The sequence below is a fragment of the Sardina pilchardus genome, chromosome 17 (assembly GCF_963854185.1).
Source record: "Sardina pilchardus chromosome 17, fSarPil1.1, whole genome shotgun sequence".
NCBI lineage: Eukaryota > Metazoa > Chordata > Actinopteri > Clupeiformes > Clupeidae > Sardina > Sardina pilchardus.
Window position 1 is genome coordinate 7714645 of NC_085010.1, and position 12892 is coordinate 7727536.

Below are 12892 nucleotides of genomic sequence, written 5' to 3' on the forward strand. Positions count from 1 at the left end.
GTAGTTTTGATATGTTTACTGTTGCCTTACATTGATTAATTACATGCACTATACTAAACTGCACTAAACTGAAATGCATTTACAGTGGGTACGGGTTGAGAATGCACCTTCTCCTGCGGGACTCCCGAAGAGATCCCGCAGGCCGTCAAGCCGATTTTTTTCGAGGCTAAGGCAATGTACCCAAACAACCACCAGGTGGCAGAAAGTTTCATCCCGCATTTCAAAATGATGAAGACCGCATATCCGTCAATAGTCGACTCCTTAATCTCATTTAATCACTACAATGAAGGTGATGACTGGCGAAATTATTCAAACAACGTTTCAGTGAACCATTGTTGAAATGAATGAAAATGGTTATAGAAAATCGCCTACAGCCTAACGCCGACACAGCTGATTCTTTGATTGATTCTAAGCTGTTTTGATGTAGGGGATGGGTAAACTGGCGCGCTACAAACATGCTACCAATCAAATGTAATATTAGTAGGACTAGCCTACTTAGACACTTTAGTCATAGGCAATTGTTGCCATGTTAATTTGGGCTAGAAGTGCTTGCTTGTGGTGGCGCTCCTGTCCGCTGCTTCTCCCGAATTGTGTGGCAAATTTGTCAGCAATCAGCTTAAATGTCAAATCATATTTATTTTAGGGCTGGGCGATATATCGATATTTAAGATATATCGATATTTTTAAAAATGAGATATGGAATTAGACCATATCGTATATACCGATATAGTTCAAATTTGCGCTTTGATTGCTCCAGGCAAGCCGCTGGCCGGAGCTCTATGCGCTGCTCCCCGCACCCGCGCCCGCCCCTCCTCTTTCTGAAACAGAGCGGGGTTGCACACAGCACCTAAAGGCTGGCTTACATTGCACGATTTTGGTCTGTTTTAACAGTCGGCGACTAAATTTCCAAAATGGCAGTTGTACTAGAATCTCGGCACGCTCCCGTCATCTAAATCGTTTAGTGTAAGATGCCAATCTTAGCGGTTTTAAGTCCGTCGGAGTCAGTCTTTTTCTAGTTTTGCCGTTACGACAATATCAAACATGTTTGATATTATCGGAAGTCTTTTCAGTCGTGGCTCATGCAAATAGTGACGTGAACATTAAAGACCAATCGTGACCTAGCTCCAACACGAAACAGGAAAGGGCAAAATAGGCAACAGCTGTAGCTTATATGATTTTTTGTTATTTCATTTCATATAAATTATTAGTCTAATTATTCTACGTGACAGAACAGCTCTATATCTGTTAGGGATGTCACACATGAAACAATGCTGCAGAAACGCGAAAAAATGACTTTGATATGAGTGGCTATCACGTGAGTTCCTGTTGATGATGACGTGTAGCCTAGTGCACGATGGAAATAATTGGAAGGAATCTAGCAGCAGTCTTGTAAATAGTGACCCACAGTCTTTGTAAAATCCTAATCTGAGACTGGCCTGTGACTAGTCTGTGACTAAAAACTCAATGAATTGTCTTTAGATGTGAGAGGGTCAGAGACTGTAGTCTTTCAAAAATCTTTTCCAAATCTTTGCAAAGTCTGGCAATGTAAGGTAGGCTTAAGTTGTGTCCCTTAAGTATCAACCATAAGGCTTATGTGAGGAATTTATTTAAGGGTGTTGCACAAAATGTCTTAAATGGTATCCTTAGGTAAGGAAATTCGTTAAAGGCTGGCTTACATTGCACGATTTTGGTCTGTTTTAACAGTCGGCGACTACATTTCCAAAATCGGGCGGAAATCTTGGAAGTTGTACTAGAATCTCGGCGCGCTCCCGTCATCTAAATCGTTTAGTGTAAGGTGCCAATCTTAGCGGTTTTAAGTCCGTCGGAGGCAGTCTTTTTCTAGTTTTGCCATTACGACAATATCAAACATGTTTGATATTATCGGAAGTCTTTTCAGTCGTGGCTCATGCAAATAGTGACGTGACCATTAAAAACCAATAGTAACCTTGCGCGAACATGAAACAGGAAGGGGCAAAATAGACGACAGCTGTGGCCTTTATGATTATTTGTTATTTCATTTCTTATAATTTATTAGTCGGCTGTTCTACGTGACAGAACAACTCTATATCTGTTAGTGATGTCACACATGAAACAATGCTGCAGAAACGCGAAAAAATTACTTTGATATGAGTGGGCTATCATGTGAGTTCCTGTTAATGATGACGTGTAGCCTATTGCACGATGGAAATAATTTGAAGGAATCTAGCAGCAGTCTTGTAAATAGTGACCCACAGTCTTTGCAAAATCCTAATCTGAGACTGGCCTGTGACTAGACTGTGACTAAAACTCAATGAATTGTCTTTAGATGTGAGAGGGTCTGAGACTGTAGTCTTTCAAAAATCTTTTCCAAATCTTTGCAAAGTCTGTCAATGTAAGGTAGGCTTAAGTTATTTAGATTTTCATTTGCATTGAAAGGGATTTTCTGGCACGACAAATTCCAGTTCCCACGGAGATTGTTCGTTTGCTAATATGTGCATGCTTTTCTGAGGGTGAAATGCGGGACTGACTGTCCAAAATAATATCAAGATGTGAGCACATATTGTCTATAAAATGGTATAGCGAATAACACAACAAATCTGACTACAAACTTTGACCAGTTTGACGGGTGACGCAGCCAAACACGGCGCACCTTAGAACAGTGACGTTAATTTCACGATGTTATACTGTACATCTAATGTACCTATCAGTAGCTAATGTTAGCTATAAATAACTCAACAGGTACGTTCAACATATGCAACTAACTAGCTTGCTAATAAGTTATGCAATTAGAAAGCAATCCACCAAACACAAGCCCAAGCCTAGCCTAAAGCTTAATGATCTATAATCTTACCGTGATAATTTTCGGTGACATTTATCCATTCATCAAGTAAATCCTGAGACATGATTGAACTATACTAGCTAGCTAGTTAGATATTATCCTCTGGCCGTCATCCAAAGAGCAAGACCATTTGTGCACCAAAACATTTTTGTTACATGTTGCCTGGTGAACCAAACCAAAGCTCATAATGGTAGGCTATCAGTTAGGACGACTTGAGCAAGCTATGTTACCACTAGGCCTAAATAAACGACATAACTTCTGATAGGCCTATTTGATTGAAGAGTAATATTAGCAGAAGATTTATTTATTTTCAATTGTTTAAAGTGGTTAATTAACTACATTTATCAGCTTTGACTCAGATAATAATATGGGTTTTCCTTTAGGCTGCTGGACATTTGTGCAATGGTTTGAGGGATTTCTTAAGATAATAAGGAGAAAACTCAAATACATGAGGGAAAATGTTAAGGAGAATACTTAGAGGTGTTTGTGTAACTGATCTTATGTTAAGGGGGCCTTAAATCAAATTTTAAGGGTGCTTTGTTCTAGCAGCTACTTTGCGGGAAAAATATCGGGATATATATCGTATATCGATATTCAGCCTAAATATATCGGGATATGACTTTTGGTCCATATCGCCCAGCCCTAATTTATTTCTCTTTGTCGCCATGGTATTGGGGGAAACGCGGAGAAACGAGATGGTCAGTCCTCGTATTTTTTCTTCGCGTTTCGTTATAAGAAATATATAAGTAATAGTTAATCTTCTTCCGTATCGAACAGATACGGGACGCTCTTTGTTCCGTATTTTAAGGAACTACTCAATGCACACACACTACAATGAAAAACACACAAAGAAATTACTAAACATATAGCCTACAACCTAATGACACTTTAATGCAGCGTTTCTCAAACTATGGGCCGCGAAACGTGGAGACTGCTGCTGGTCCGCGAGACATGGAGTGAAATTAGGTCCGGTGATCTGATAATTTGCTGCGCAATTGACCAAGCAACCGCGGACCGACAGAAAAAGAAAGCAAACGTTGCTGCGGAAATGCTTGCTAATTTGATGTGTTTAAACATAGAGCCATACAATTAGGTGTGTCTGTTATTATGATAATTTTCGAGCATAACTGCTTGTCCATAGCTCAGTGACAGGTGTTAATAGCCTTGCCATAAGCACTGCTGCAGGTGCTTCTTTTATTATGCGGTTAGAGCATAAGCGCTTACTCATATTTAGACTATAACTCAGGGACAGGTGCAAAACCACCAACTGGGATGGATCGAAGGGCAAGCAAGCACTGCCACACAACGTGAAGGCCTTTGTGTTGTCAACACTAAACAGAAAGTTTCCTACGATGGAGAGAAGTGGCCGCAAGGACTGCATCGATAAGATCAACGAATACAGTAATGTTTTACAACCCAGCTGGTATCCGCTGTTCATTCCGACATATCCCCACTCGGCGGTAGGCCTAGGCCTATTTAACTTTTTTTTTTTATAACTGCATGCGTAATGGACACGGCTCTATATCCCACTCGGCGGTAGGCCTAGGCCTATTTAACTTTTTTTTTATATAACTGCATGCGTAATGGACACGGCTCTATATCCTAAATAATTTTCGAGGTTCGCCATTTGGTAATATGACCTATCCTTACTGACAATAATTTAGATTGAGCACAACTAAAGTTGCACGAAGGCAAAATACAGTCCTAAAAGCCTATTCTATATAGCCTGGCCAATATTGTAGATGTGCAAAAGCAGCATTTGCGTGCGTGCTTGCCGGTGAGGTGTAGCCTACAAAAATGAGCATAACATCTGATTATTAAAGTATGGCTATAGGATATAGGCTAGAGAAGAGTTGGTTTAAAATTCAAGTGTAGTAAAAAAGTTTGTGCACATCCCTGGTCAAGGTGCAGAACAAGAGTAGGCTAAATCATAAAAAAATGGAAAAAGGTTTGCACACTTGAAATCCTTCTTTTTTGATTTGATTTGATTTTCTTTATCACAAAGGAATGACGTTTCGACCGTGTGGTCTTCTTCAGATTAAAATTCAAGTACGTGCGCTATTTAACCCCTCGAGACCGACTGCAGTCTGCTGACACAGCCAGGCGACTCTCCCAACCCATTCATTCGTTTTGGCCGATATAACCCATTCATTCGTTTTGTGCGTATATAGATTCCTGCATGCTGCATTACCGTGACCCTTAGCCTACCTTGTGGATGATTTTTTCTCATTGGAATACAGCAGGACAGAATGCCTTTTATCTAACAAACGCAAAAGCTGAGATTGTTGGAAGGACTAGGCTACTCAACAAACTTGTTTTTCGTTTCTGGGAGATCTCGTTATCGTTTTGGATTGTCGGATTTTTATACTTATTGTTTGGACTTATGAACAATGAACTTTGAGGGGTGGTTGTTAGTGCTTTACAAAGCTTTGTGTTAATAAGTGTCGGTCCTCCTATCCTTCAGCTCACTGCGCGATGCAGTTGCGCATAGTGGCCACGAAGTCATTAACTGTTTACGACACAATACATGATATTTGTGTTTTTCGTTTCTTAGATTTAATGCATGTTTGACATGTAAACAGGCCTTAAGTCCGTTAACTTAAGGCCTTCTTTTGCATGGGGTTGCTCGCATCCGCCCGTAACCTAGGCTAGTATGTGCGTAGTGGCTGCATACTCTTGATTATAATAAGAGGCAAATTGTTACAGGACAACTTAGGGCCAATCTCAATTCCACCCCTTACCCCTTCCCCTCCCCCCTTCCCCTTGTTTTTGCGCGTTCATGTGAGGGGTAGGGTCGTCTCGTTTCTCATTTGGGTAAAGGGCTAGGGCTAAGCCGTAGGGCTACGTAGCCCTTGAAACGAAGCTTCCAACGGACCACACTTGAAAATGAGGGTTTTGAGGAATTTCCCAACATCCACCGCGCCACCTGTCAGGCAGCGAAGTAAACTGTGAAGTTTAAACGCCGACCAGCAAATCCATTTGGGATGGCTCAAGCCAAGGACTCGCATAAATGTAAGTATTGTAATGTCATGTGTAATGATACTATTTTTAGGTGGTCTTCTTTAATTGACAACGTTTTTTCTGAGTCACTAGTCGAGTTTGTTTTAAATTACGAGCTAGTCGTGACCGATGCTAATATGCCGGTGTTCGTTTCGTAAGTGGTTAGCTATCTATCTACTGTTGCTATTAGTTTAGATGAGATACCTGATAACCCTCGACATGACACGTTAAGATTTAAAGTGAAATTCGTGCACTGTGAATTTGTTTACTGTTACCACTCCTTGGTTGATTACACCGGCGCACTGCTTTGATATCATATCGGTAGAACTATACCTAGCTGTGCTACGTGACTCGCTGTCAAGTTGACGTTACAGCTATTCTACTTTTCCCTTTTGTTTTTACCTCAGGGACACCAGAGGAGACGAGGCGGCTCATCCGGTTCAGGGTGGCGAGGGAAAGGGATTTTTTAAAGTCAAAAATGGGGGCAAAGAAACAGTGGGAGTGAGTCTTTCTTTGTTCTTGCGTCTTTTTACAACATGTATTTGTGTGTTGAGTTAAATAGCCTACTAATGCCTGTGCTGTGTCATACTGTGATGCAGGATCTTTCTGGAAGAAATGGGGCTGGAGGGGAAAGTGACCGGTCAACAGGCATCTAAGAAGTGGGAGAACCTAAAGAAGAAGTACAAGGTATGTAATGTTCATTTAAAAATAAACAATTGCCTGTGAGGTATCCTACGAAGCTCGATTGGTGGCTTAGCGAGGTATTTGCGCTCAAAGCCAGGGTATGCGGTCATACGAGAGTGGATCTGTTTACAAATTAATTTATCAACCAGACTGATGTGTTTGCTGTTATTGGTAACACTTTACTTGACGGGTTCGTTCATAACACATTCACAACAGCTGTCATGAACTGCACATGAAGCATTCATGACTGTTTCATGAAACATGACTCAACATTCATACCAACCCTTTCATGTATGTGGAAAACATAACGTCAAAAACGTGTCAAGATAAAAGTCCAACAATCGCAGTATTGTTGTCTGTTTTGTTTTAGCCAACCTGATCATGTCACATCTTATTCAAAGGGGAAGTCCAGTGTCCAGGAGAATTTCGTTTTTTGTTTGTCTGTTTGTTTATTTTATGATAGTAACCTCTGAAGAATGCATAATTGTCTACACCAATGACTGTATATATAGATATAAAACAGTAATGTTCAACCATTCAAAAGTCCACCACAGATGGTCAGTAGTTTATTATTACTATTATTAAGTTTGTATCGTTTAGTCTTCTACATTCATGAAAGTGTTGGTATGAATGTTGAGTCATGTTTCATGAATCAGTCATGAATACTTCATGACAGCTGTTATGAATGTGTTATGAATGAACCCGTCAAGTAAAGTGTTACCGTTATTTAATGTTTTGGTGTGTGTGTGTGTGTGTGTGTGTGTGTGTGTGTGTGTGTGTGTGTGCGTGTGTGTGTGTGTGTGTGCGCTCTTCAGGATTTGAGGAACCCCAGAACTGGGTCGGGAACTGATGGTGGAGAGGTGACCGTGGCGACTTGGCAGTACTTCGACCTGATGCACGAAGTTCTGGGTGCCCGACCATCAATCGACCCACCTGTCATCGTGTCATCTCTCCAAGATCCCACGGCTATCCTCATGGTGAGGTTTATTTGGTTTCCTGAATCATTAACTGCTATGCACACGTTTCATCAGCTAAATATTTAATTTATCTAAACGACTAAATGACTAACACATGACTTGCATTGTTTCCTTAGGAGATTGTGGAGCCTTCCACCCCAGCACCCCCGACAGCACCCAGCACTCCAATACACCCCACCACCCCGGACACAACCAGCCCTACTGTTCTGCCACCACCATCCAGAAAGAGGTCCAGATCTCTTGCAGACCAACTGGCTGAGGAGGCCCTTCAGGAGCAGAGGCGACATGAGGAGAGTGAGGCCAAGACAGACCGTTTTTTGGTCCTCTTTGAAAGGCTGGTAGACAAGTTGTAGTTTTCATTTTCATACTGTTATTTATTATTATATTTATTGCAATGTTTTATTAATTATTTACTATTGTTGTTATTTATTAAGGTTGTTCATATCTTTTTATGTAAAGTTTGTTGACAATAAATGTTTTAAAACTATCTGCTTTATGTAGCATTTATCACTCCTACAAAACTTTTTCAAACAAGAATATTTAATTATTTAACAGGTTAAAAGGTTCAGGTTCAATAACAATATATATAACAGGACCAACTTGTAAGGACACATAAAAACCAACGGGTAACAGATAAACCACACACACACACACACACACACACACTCACACTCACACACACACACACACACACACACACACACACACACACACACACACACACACACACACACACACACACAAACACTCTCTCTCACTCACTCACTCACTCACTCACTCACTCACACGCACACACGGATTGTCATGGGACTTGAGCAGCCAGTGTGTCTCGAAGGTCATTTCCCGGTCTTTCATTGAGTCCCATTTGTTCTTGAGGGGGATGAGGGTCAAGGTCATCCCTGGTGATGTCCTCATCAGGATCCAGTGTGTCCCCATTGTCTAAGCACACATTATGCAAGAACGCACAGGAAGCAATGACCTGGGGAGCGAAGGTAGGCTTCACCTCCAGGGCCCGGAAAAGGGTTGACCTCCACCTTGTTTTCATTATTCCAAAGGCCCGCTCTATAATACTGCGTGCCCTGGACTGGTGATAATTGAACCGCTGCCGCACCCGCCCAATCACAGGTTCTTTGTAAGGGGTCAGCAAACAAATCGGGGTCTGGAGGCAGGGGTATCCACCGTCACCCAGGAGTATGTAACCTGGCGGTGGATACCTGGCAGTTACGTAGAACGGACTGTTCTTCATCACCCGGGTGTCATGCACAGACCCCGGATAGCCAACAAAAATATCTAAAAATCTTCCTTTCGAATCGCATATAGCCTGCATGTTAATTGAATAAAAGTTTTTGTAATTTAGGTAATCCAATCTGTGTGTTTGCGGTGGTTTTATTCGGATGTGGCTGCCATCTATTGCCCCGACAACATTGCGAAAAGTAGGGGTGCCTGCCAGATTCGCAAACCCTTGACCTACTGCTTGCATGTCCACAGGGAAGGATGTCACTCTGTTTAAATTGAGCCATATTTGTTGTGCCACTCTGTGTATTACCCTGTGCACCGTAGCCTTGGGCACACTGAAGACACTTGTCACCACCCGGTATGACAGGCCGTGGGCAAGCCAATAGGTGTATATGAGTACTTCTAGGTCATTCCCCCAGCCATGATCTTGCCCCCTGTCCAGGAGTCTCTGCAGGCTCTTCATAGCACGTCTGGACAGGCGAAAGTCCTGCCACACCTCAGCCCCCTCATCGCGCCATATGCGCAGGATGGGCACAGTTGCATCCACCCTGCAGTACATGGGTGGACGATCAGCCTAGAGAAACACAAGGATATTTTGTAATTAATTCATGAATAAACACAATTTCAAATCAGGTTATAATGATATGGAAGCATGAAATTAAAGGAAATCATTTATAAAATCTATAGTAGGCCTAGGCTATTTTCTTTACAATAGGGCGGCTTATTATAGATAATCTATAGATATTTTTTATAGATAAATTATTATAGATATTGTGGCGCCGACGATAGGAGACGGGAGGCTGTGCTCTCCAAACGTGGATTTTATTCCGATATTATAGCCTAATTATTAAACGTCCTAGAACCCCCTATTCTAATCCCTCCTCTTATCAATAGCTAATATTGCCCCGGACACCTCCCACCAATCACAACACAAAACTGTTTAACACATTCTAGACAGGGGGGAGAGAGACAAACACACGCACAGACCGGGAAAACAGGACACAGGGGAAACGATGGGACAGTCCAACAAGGGGGCAAATAGCCTCGGCGCTACACAATATTGTTACATAAAACAGACTATGATCGGTAGAATAGCATAAATCCTTGAACTAGGCTACATCAATTAACGCATAGCACACTTAGGCTAGTGACTCATCGTATACAAACGCAAACGAAAGGCCTACATTTCCAGCTGATATTTGGCAGAACGTTTTGTTATTTCACATCAACCAATCAACGCATAGGCCAACCTGGTTAAAATACAATGTGTTCACATCAGATAGTGGCTAGAAACACTTTAAACAAAAGGTGGCCTAAGCCTAAATTTCCAGCTGACTCGGTCAGCTGAGCCGGCTGTCTAAAGACAGCCTATAGTTTTCGCGATAGGCTAGTTTGGCTAGCTACCCTGTCCCAGTTAACAGCACGTACGGCGCGTCAGCTAAAACCAATAATCGGGTAGACTATAGAAATCTTTGAACAATCAATTAGGCCTAATGTATAGGCCAACCTGGTTAAAATACAATGTGTTCACATCAGATCTTGGCTACAAACACAAACGAAAGGTAGCCTACCTACAATCCCAGCTGACTCGGTCAGCTGAGCCGGCTGAGCCGGCTGCTACTATCGGCTGAGTTTTGGCCGAGTTTTGGCCGACATTTCATAGGACTACAATGGGGAAAAAAGTTATACGTACCATAGTTTGCGCACGTATACGTCTGTAATACAGCCTCCGTCTCCGATGTCGTTGGTTGCCCGCCGACAGTCGTAAAAATAGAAAAATGGCCCAGGCAACAGACAGTATAGTGTTTGCGGACGGCATTTTTGGATTGTTGATGCAGGCTTGCCGCCTCGAATGTTGATGTAGCAGTCTTGCGAACTTCACGTGAGGATGACGTGACTGTAATGAAGGGGTGTCTCATTTCTTAGGGGAACGTTCTTACCCCTAGAATCCTCAACTCTGTATTGAGGGCCAAGGGGAACTCCGACAAAGGGGAAGGCAGAAGGGGAAGGGGTAAGGGGTGGAATTGAGATTGGCCCTTAAACTGACTTCCCCAATGCTTCCCCGCAGCACATTACATTTTAATATAGGCTAATATTAGTCCGTGAGCCAGAGGGGTTGGTCGTTACCGAAAAAGTGGCAAAGGCTACCATACCTTTTCTGAAAGCCTGGAATCTCAGCTTTTCAATGATGTATGATGGCCATCTGACAAGAGTAGCTGTTTTGAGTTATGACACATAATGTAAACTAAGGTTGAAGAAATAATGCGTATAAATCAAGCAGAACAGTGAAATATTTTATTTTGTTATGTTTGGTATCATTTTAAAGGGGAGACTCTGAGCTTTCATTTAAATCCTTTTGTGAACATTTTGGATAAGTACAGCCAACCCTGGAGCTCTTCAAACCTTTAATCACACACATTTCCCTACCATTTCCCTGCCATCTTTTGTCTTTTAATCCTGTGGCACCTGGGAGCATCAGATAAACAAAATCCAAACACTGAAATACTGGCATGACCCTAAGGATTCAGAAAATTTATCATTTACCCATATTATCTGATTCGGAGGGGATGATTTTTCGTCTTATCAGACATGCCGTTTTTTCAAAGACATAAACAGTAGTGTACTATTACCCTTAAGGTTAATTTGTTGATATGTCGAGTTGAAAGTCTGAGGTAAATATATTTGAAATAATAATTATTGATACAGATAATTTTGAAAAAGTTGTTATACAGTGCACCACACTGACATGAGGAGTGACACAGTCCCTCTTGCATGAGCAGGACAGAAACTCAAGTACTGCTTGTGGACCAATGGAGACATTGAACCAGTCTATGGAGAGCTGCAAGTCACCATCTTGGTCCAGTCTAGACCACCCATGCTCAACTGGGGAAGGAACTTCAGGGTTGTTCTCGAGGCATCTTCTCCAGATAGCACCTTGATAGTTAGCTCTGAGACCGTGCTTCCTGAGAGAATCCGAGCATGGAGTTAACTGCCAGGATTCTACGCCTTTCTTTGCACAAAAAAGTGCATACTTAATTTCATTGATGTTGGTGATTCTGGACTTGGAGCTGTACATTTGACATGTGAATTCCTTTAAGGCTGCATACAACTCAGGTGTCATTGCCCAGTCTGCCCCAACCTTCTGAAAGGTCTCACAGAAGTTTTCATTCTTCTGAAAAAGTTTTAGGGCTGACACTTTACCATGGCCTGCAAATGCACTTACAGTATCGCAGCCTGTGTATACATGTATTTTCTTGCCTAAGAACAAGGCATTCATCTTTTAATGTAAATTCCAAGAACGTGGGGACCTGATATAAATGATATGTGGTGGATATGTATTAGGGACCTTTTTAACTATCTAAAAATGCTGAGAATGCTGAATAACAACTTTTTCTAAATAATCTGTATCAATAATTATTATCTAAAATATATTTACCTCAGACTTTCAACTCGACATATCAACAAATTAGCCTAAGGGTAATAGTACACTACTGTTTATGTCTTTGAAAAAACGCCATCTCTGATACAAGACTGTAAATCACCCCCTCCAAATCAGATAATATAGGTAAATGATACATTTCCTGAATCCTTGGGGTCATGCCAGTATTTCAGTGTTTGGATTTTGTTTCTCTGATGCTCCCAGGTGCCACAGGATTAAAAGACAAAAAATGGCAGGGAAATGGTAGGGAAATGTGTGTGATTAAAGGTTTGAAGAGCTCCAGGGTTGGCTGTACTTATCCAAAATGTTCACAAAAGGATTTAAATGAAAGCTCAGAGTCTCCCCTTTAAAATGATACCAAACATAACAAAATAAAATATTCCAGTGTTCTGCTTGATTTATACACATTATTTCTTTAACCTTAGTTTACATTATGTGTCATAACTCAAAACAGCTACTCTTGTCAGATGGCCATCATACATCATTGAAAAGCTGAGATTCCAGGCTTTCAGAAAAGGTATGGTAGCCTTTGCCACCTTTTCGGTAACGGTTTCCATAATTTGAGGCCCTGGCTCACGGTCTATATAGGATGAACAAAGTCTATGGACTTGCTATATTAAATCCAGTAGCCTAATAATTCTATGTGCCACGTCCGATTTCGCAAGTGATGTAGTAGGCTACGTTTAAACATCGACAAACGTCTGTGAGACTACCTATTTCATGAAGAGCAATTGTCTT